The 8289-nt window shown below is 47.4% G+C and overlaps 1 pseudogene; it reads left to right on the forward strand.

Annotated features, from left to right (window-relative positions):
- The first annotated feature begins 1434 nt into the window (after positions 1-1434).
- Positions 1435-2519, forward strand: LOC104371890 (olfactory receptor 6X1-like; annotated as a pseudogene).
- The last annotated feature ends 5770 nt before the right edge of the window (positions 2520-8289 follow it).

Genomic DNA, 8289 nt, shown 5'->3' on the forward strand with positions numbered 1-8289 from the left:
AGAACCCTTTGAGTGTTTGAACTGACCCAGAAAATGGAAACTGGGACTGTCACCTCTGATTCACTACACTCACACTGCTGTAGGTAGTAGTTTAATCTCCGTAGTGGTTTAATCTCAGACAGTTTTCCAGATGAACCCGTTGCAGAGATTCCCCTCTGCTAGACTAGAGTCAAAGAAGCAGACGGGCACTTGGGATCTAAGACTGGCGTAAGCCCCAAGCTAAAACATCAAAGCAAACATGGAGCACTGCCCTGCACCGAACTTCCCATTTTACTCCTGGGGTGTGCTGCCCACTCTGCCCTGGGACAGAGCCTGAGGAGAAAGCACAGTCTGTGGAGAAGCTTTGTTTCACTGCTTCAGACCCACCATCTCCTTCCCTCCCTCTTCTCCCCTTGCATTTTGAACTGTCCTATTTTGGAGTCATCTGCTCCTTTCTAGGTCTAGACACGTACGTAAAGATGAAGGGGGAAATGTCAGTCTTTATTGCAGATCGTTCTTTGTGCTTCCTTCACTTAGATGTCTATTTTGATTAAAAAAACCCCACTTAATAAATCAGTGATTTGAGACTTGAATAACGAGCTTTGTCTACTTCACTGCAGGTGCCTGTGAGACGTTGTTTTCCCAAGGCTCCCTCTATGATCAAGGGATACAAGAGAAAAAGCCGGAGGCTGGGTCGTCCCAGCCTAGAACTGGAGAGAAAAAGAAAGGTGACAGATCTCTTCCAAACACTCTTCTCTTGCTCTGTAGTTAGCTCAGGATGTTTGATAATAACAACAACGAGCAACCGTTTGGAAACAACTGCATTTGAGTGCACATGGGATGTGAGGTGAGACTATGTGACAGACTGTGTGGAACCACCATAAATTTCAGTCATTATTTAGAGTATTAAAGTCTCTACTCCAGTGCCCATTCCCCACCCTTTCTTGAAGAAACAGAGAGCAAGAAGCTGTGGAAGGAAGCAGGGAGTTAAAAAAAAGATACTTTATATTACTTATTATGAAATCAACAGATTCTCAGGGATTCAGTCCAAAAAGGCAAGTACTGTAAAGAAGAAGGATGAGTTTTCAATATACGTATTTGATTTGACTTGATGGTTTAGCAATTGTGCAATTGAAGAGTTTGGCATACAGCTTTGATAGACGTTTGCAGTAGGTCTGAGTGAATTTGGAATTTCCCAGGAATAGGGTAAAATAGCTAACAGCCTCTTTAAAATCTATTCTGGAGAAAGAATCCTTTGTGAGTGTTTGAAAAAAGCAGAAAAACGACAATAAATTCTCTGAGGACTCTAAGTGAGATGTAAAAGAAGAATGCAGACATAAGAAATGCTTGGAGGACTCTGTGTCATGTAAGCAGGCTGCAAGAAAGGAAATAAGTAGAGAAGGCAGGTGAGAACTTTTCATCCAGACTTTGAAATTGTCACCTTTGTGTTTTGCCATGTTCCTGTCTCGGCAGAATGAACTGATATTCAACCTGGAACCAGAAAATGAAAGTGCAGTTACTGAGTTCATCCTAGAGGGTTTCTCAGGACTTGATCAAGGACTACAGCTATTTCTCTCTCTGGTCCTTCTGCTCACGTACCTTACAACAGTGATGGGGAACACAACCATCATTTTCCTCGTGTGTGTGGATCACCGCCTGCAAATTCCCATGTGCTTTTTCATCAGTCATCTGACCTTCCTGGAAATCTGGTTTGCATCCTCCACGAGCATCAAATTGTTGGTGATCGTGGGCTCTGGAAGAAGCACAATCTTACGAAACAGCTGCTTTGCTCAATCCTATTCCTATTCTGCCCTGGGTTGTACAGATCTTGTTCTACTTGTTGTCATGTCCTTTGATCGCTACGTTGCCATCTGCCAGCCTTTGCATTAGGCTGCCATCATAAAGCCTCAGCTCTGCATCCGCCTGGCTGTTGCTGCTTGGGTAACAGCCATCACACTCTCAAGTTACCGTCTGGTCCTCCTCTACAAGTTGAGGTTCTGTGGCTCGGAAAAGATCCCCCATTTTTTTTTTTTTTGTGACAAATCGGCCTTATTCAAATTGTACTGTTCTGACACCAGCCTGCTTTGGAAAACAGACTCTGTTATCCTGTGTCACACTGGGTTCCTTATGCTTAACTCCTTGGGCATCCTTTTCAATATTCTACACTTGCCAGACAACTCTGGAAGGAAAAAAGTTTTACTACATGTTCTTCTCATCTCACCACCTTCGCCATTGTCTATGGGAGCTGCATCGCTCTCTATGCGCATCCTTCTGAAGATGTTTTCGTGGAGAAAAACAGAATTGTAGCTTTGCTGAACACCGTCCTGTACCCATTCTTAAATCCCTTCATCTACAGTCTTAGAAAAAAGACTGTGCCACTGGCCCTGTCATTGCCCATGCAGCAGCACAGTTTTTCCCCTAACCAGGATGCCTTTCTGGACAGCTGTTCCAATGAGCTGCTGTCATATATTAAATACTACCAATGCATATGTACAGAACCTTCAAACACAGACAGCTCAGGAGACTGCTGTTCCTTTTAGCTTGGATCAGTGAAGAGAAGCTCATTTGCACACACAAAGGCACAAACAGTGACACGAGGTCCATCCCCCGGCTGCTCCGTGCCCCATCACAGGAATGTCACCAGCTCCTCAGAAGCCCATCTTCACAAACCAAGAAGAGCACAGAGGCACAGTGGCAAGTGGGAACCCAAATGACAGGCTTCTTAGGAATGAGCATTTTAGAATCATAGAATGGTTAGGGTTGGAAGGGACCTCAAAGATCATCTAGTTCCAACCCACCTGCCATGTGCAGGGAAACTCTCCACTACACCAGGTTTTCCAAAGCTTCATCCAACCTGGCCTGGAACACTTCCAGGGATGGGGCATTTACAATTTCTCTGGGCAACCTGTTCCAGTGCCTCATTTCCCTTTTAGTGAAAAATGTCTTCCTTATATCTAATCTAAATCTCGCCTCTTTCAGTTTGAATCCATTGCCCCTTGTCCTATCACTACCCGCCTTTGTAAAAAGTCCCTCTCCAGCTTTCCTGTAGGCCCTCTTTAAGTACTGGAAGGCCGCGATAAGATCACCCCGGAGCCTTCCCTTCTCCAGGCTGAACAGTCCCAACTCTCTCAGCCTGTCTTCATAGGAGAGGTCTTCATAGGAGAGGTGCTCCAGCACTCGCATCATCTTCATAACCTCCAGTCCCGCTCCAGCGGCTCCATGTCCTTCTTGTGCTGGGACTCCAGAGCTGGACTCCAGGTGGGGTCTCACAAGAGCAGAGCAGAGGGACAGAATCCCCTCCCTTGACCTGCTGCCCACGCTGATTTGGATGCAGCCCAGGACACGATTGGCTTTCTGGGCTGCCAGCACACATTGTCGGCTCATGTTGAGCTTCTCATCAACCGTTTTGTCCCAGCCCCTTTCAGGGCTGCCCTGGGAGAGCCATCAGCCTTGTTGATACTTGTGCCTGGCTTTGTTTCATCCCGGGTGTAGAATCTGGCATTTGGTCACATCAAGACCAACCACTGAGAGCAACTTTCTGGTTCACCATTTGGAGTAAGGGAATTGTTGCTGACGGGTTTAGGACACATTCTAGGATGCAGAGGAAGAGCATTTTTGGATTGCACAGAATTTCTTATGGGATGTTTAGAGGAGGAGCCTGACCAGTGCAGTCTTATCTTTTCTTCTCATCAAACTTAATTTCGAACTTGTGTGAGGAAGTCTCTCTTCTGCAGGAACGTGTGAGAACAGCGGTGTGAGTGCAGAACGGGAGCAGGACAAGGGAGCCAGACAGTCCATATGTCATTAGAGCCACAAAGTGAGAGACCAGTATGAGTGAACTTGAGAGAGTGTGTGTGTGATTGGGGTGGTCTATATCAGCATCTGGAATTAGGATGCAGCCTTAGGGGATTGTATGTTTAGGTGCCTGCAATGAGGGAGGCTGGTATCCAGGGGCAGCTATTGAGGAGACTGAGTATCCAAGCCCAGCTGCTGGAGGGATCCACTATGTACTGGCATATAGGTAGAACAGAACCGTTCAGTTGGAAGGGACATACAATGATCACCTTGTCCCAAAACCTGAACACTTCAGGTATGAACAAAAGACAGATTATGTTATTAAGGGCATTGTCTAAATGCTCCTTAAACACTGTCATACTTAGGACGTAGACACCTCTCCAGGAAGCCTGTTCCAACTTTTGACCACGCTCTTGGTAAAGAAATGATTCCTAATGTCAAGTTGGCACTTCCTCTGACACAGCTTTGAGCCATTCCCATGCATCCTATCGCTGGATATCATGACAAGAGCTCAGCACCTCCCTCTGCAATTCTCCTCCTCAGCAAACTGTAGCCAGCAATGATGATTCCATGATAATCTCTTTTGACTGGTTATACTGTGCTTGATGGACCCAAGGATGCAGTTTGCCCTCTCGGCTGCCAGAGCACACTGCTGACTCACATTGAGCTGCTGCCAACCAGCAAACCCGAATCCCTGTCTGCAGGGCTGCTCTCCAGCCGTTCCTCTCCCAGTCGATACTTGCGCCTGGCTTTGTTTCATCCCAGGTGTAGAATCTGGCATTTGCTCTTTTTAAACATGATGAGAGTGCTCTGCTCTGGGTCATGGATACAGGTGTTAAACTGAACAGGGCCGAGGAGCGTTCCCTGTGCTGCCCCAGCATGTCCCAGTCTGTACCCTCGGTAATTCCACGCTGACAGTGTTTGAACGTATTTTTCTCTCTTATGTGCCCAGAAATGTCACCCAAGAGGACTCTAATTGATGGCACACTCCTCATCCGCACGTCAGCTTGTACAGCCAGGGCTTCCCTGGGTTGCACTTCTGGCCTCTTTCAAAGAACAGTGCAACACTTGCTTCTCCTCTCTCACAAGAGAACTCAACCAATGTCATGGCCTTTGGAAAGGGATATTCTAAAGAAATGTCAATCTTGCCCTGTAAGCTCATTACCACTCTTCTGCCTGTTATACGGTGTATTCAATTTATCTAATCTTTCACACATTTTCACCTGTTCCGATACAATGACCTTTTCTAAAGTCAGCTTTTCAGATGCAGACTCTCTAGCCAAAGGCTATTTCTAGTAGATCCCAGTTTTCTCCTGTCCTTACTCTTTGTTCCTTCAGATTACTGTCACCTGTCCAGCTGCTGCTTTGAGCTTCAAGCAGTTAAACGTGTGCTTGTCTTTAAATAGACTAATTAGCTCCTTTAGCCAGCTCTTTACCTTTGTTTATTTCTCTCTTTTTGTACCTGTTTATCTGAAGAATTTCTGATAAGATTATCTCTTGCAGAAAAGCAACCTCATTAGAGACAGCTTGTCCTTAGCATATGTGTGTTTTATTGTTTATGAAACTTTATCATGTTTTCCTTTTCTTTCCTTGCAAAGGAAAGTCCTGCTGTGCCTGTGTGCAGCCAGTTCTCTAAGGAGAGCAGGTGGGAGGTGGTGCGATGAAACTGTATCATCCAGCTTCAGACTTCAGTGGAGAAGTCTGATGTAAGGAAAAGGAATGTAAATCCCAGGTGGTCAATGACAGAGATGGTGAGGTTAGGGCAGGTGAGGAGGGACATTATATGTACAGTTTCAAACCTCAAGGGACTGCTTTTCCTTCCTGTCCAGACCTCCAGAGGAGACCCTCTGGATCAGCTGAGCATTTCTATAACTTCACTGATGTCTCTCCGACCTCACCACTTGTTCCTTGAAACATAAAGCTATGCGTTGACCTGTGCTCTCTCTGGGTAACCTCTTGCACCACAATGTTACCCTTTGAGTGAGATTTGTTTTTCATCACAAGCAGTCTGAACCTTCCTGCTCTTTGTTGAGGTTTTCTTCTCTTCCGACTACCAAGAAAAGCCCCATCATCTCTGGAGCCACAATTTAAGCAGTTGCCAGCTCCTGCTATAGAGCCCTGGTACTCCACTTCAAAAGCTACAATAGCCCAGGTCCCTCAGCTTCTCCATACAGGTGCCAAACCCCATCCTGGTACATCTCTGGAGCCTCTCCTGTGACTCTGCATGCCTTCAGAACAGGGAGCCAAACACACAGACGCACAAGTCCAGATATGACCACACCAGTGACGAGTCAAGGGGGCTGATAATTGCCTGTCTGGGTGGCCACGCTGCCCCAGTGCACCCCTGTGTGCATACTCACGGTCTCTGCATGCCTCACGGGCTAATGTGGCATCCCTCCTAACGCCCAGGCCCTTCTCCTCAGGGTCACTCCTCAGCCAGTCAGATCCCACCGTGCCCTCATCTGGGGGTTATCCTGCCCCCAGTAAAGGACTGGAAACTTCTCCTTGTAAAACTTTGTGGGTGTTCTCTTTGTCAAAACCCAGAGTGTTTCAGGGTCCCCCAGGAATGGAGCTCCATTGGGCCACCTGTTAATGTGTGTGTGCAGAAGGCACACCCTGATGCATGGTGTCTGGAGCTGCTGCCGGGAGAGCAGCTCCGCTCCCAGAGCGGTGAGCTGGGATGGGGAGAGCAGCTCCGCTCAAGGAGCCCTAAGCTGTGACGGAGAGAGCAGCTCTGCTCCTAGAGATGGGAGGTGAGGTGGGGAGAGCAGATCCGCTCTCCACCTGTGAGCTGGGTTGCAGAGAAAAGCTCCGCTCCCAGAGCCGGGAGCTGCGGTGGAGCGAGCAACTTTGCTCCAGTGCCGAGCTCTGGAATGGGGAGGGCAGCTCCACTCCCAGAGCTGGGAGTTGCCGTGGGAAGGGTCGCAGCTGGAGGGAGTGATCCACGAGTCATGGGCAAGGCATTGATGGCCCATTAACAGAAAATGGTCTGGGAGGAGGAGGCAAGGGAAACATTGCCCCACCTGGTCTCAACAGCTCATGAAGACAGTGATAGAAAACATACTTTTGGGCACATCTTACGTCATAACCTAGGACATAATCCACCCCTTATTCTATTACCGCCTGCATCATACTCAAATCAATATCCTCTTACAGAGAGATATTTATATAGAGAGAGATACAGAAGGAAAAAAAAACAAAACCAAAACACCTTACATACAGTTCTCACTTCAAATCAGGTCTCCTTGTGGTACACAACGTGTTTCCCCATCCTTCTGCATTACCCACCAAGTGTAACCAGGTCCTTGAGCAAAAACAATCCCACGGATGGGTTTGCCTTTGTCTGAGGTGGGATTAATCCAAACAGTCTTTCCTAACATACCTCTCATGTGCACCACAGGGACTTTATCTCCATCCACTGTGTGCAAGGGTTCAGATTGGGCAGGACCAGCTCGATTGACGGGCCCTCAGGTATTGACCATCCAGGTGGCTTTTGCTAAGTTCATTTCCCAATTTCTGAAGGTTCCCCCACTAAGTGCCTTCAGGGTAGCCTTAAGCAGTCCATTACACTGTTCAACCTTCCCGGCAGCTGGTGCATGGTAAGGGATATGATATATCCATTCAATACCATGTTCTCTGGCCCAGGTGTTTATAAGACCATTTTTGAAATGGGTCCCATTGTCTGATTCGATTCTCTCAGGGGTGCCATGTCTCCACAGGATTTGCTTTTCCAGACCCAAGATGGTGTTACGGGCAGTAGTGTGAGGCACAGGGTGGGTCTCCAACCATGCTGTGGTGGCTTCTACCATGGTGAGCACATAATGCTTGCCTTGGCGGGTTTGAGGCAGTGTGATGTAATCAATCTGCCAGGCCTCCCCATACTTGTATTTGGACCACTGCCCACCATACCATAGGGGTTTCACTCGCTTGGCCTGCTTAATTGCAGCGCATGTCTCACTGGAACAGGGTGAAGCCCCAGAACATTTGCAATACATTGATGACATCATTGTATGGGGCAACACAGCAGAAGAAGTTTTTGAGAAAGGTGAAAAGATAATCCAAATCCTTCTGAAAGCAGGCTTTGCCATAAAACAGAGTAAGGTCAAGGGACCTGCACAGGAGATTCAGTTTTTGGGAATAAAATGGCAAGATGGGCGTCGTCAGATTCCGATGGACGTGATTAATAAAATAACAGCTATGTCCCCACCAACCAACAAAAGGGAAGCACAAGCTTTCTTAGGCATTGTGGGTTTCTGCTGAATGCATATTCCAGATTACAGCCAGATTGTAAAACCCCTCTATCAAATAACCCAAAAGAAGAACAATTTTGAATGGGGCCCAGAGCAAAAACAAGCCTTTGAACAAATTAAACAATAGTCCATGCGGTAGCCCTGGGACCAGTCCGGACAGGACAAGATGTCAAAAACGTGCTCTACGCTGCAGCCGGGGAGAACGGTCCTACCTGGAGTCTCTGGCAAAAAGCGCCAGGGGAGACGCGAGGTCGACCTCTTGGGT

The sequence above is a fragment of the Tauraco erythrolophus genome, chromosome 10, assembly GCF_009769465.1.
Source record: "Tauraco erythrolophus isolate bTauEry1 chromosome 10, bTauEry1.pri, whole genome shotgun sequence".
Lineage (NCBI taxonomy): Eukaryota > Metazoa > Chordata > Aves > Musophagiformes > Musophagidae > Tauraco > Tauraco erythrolophus.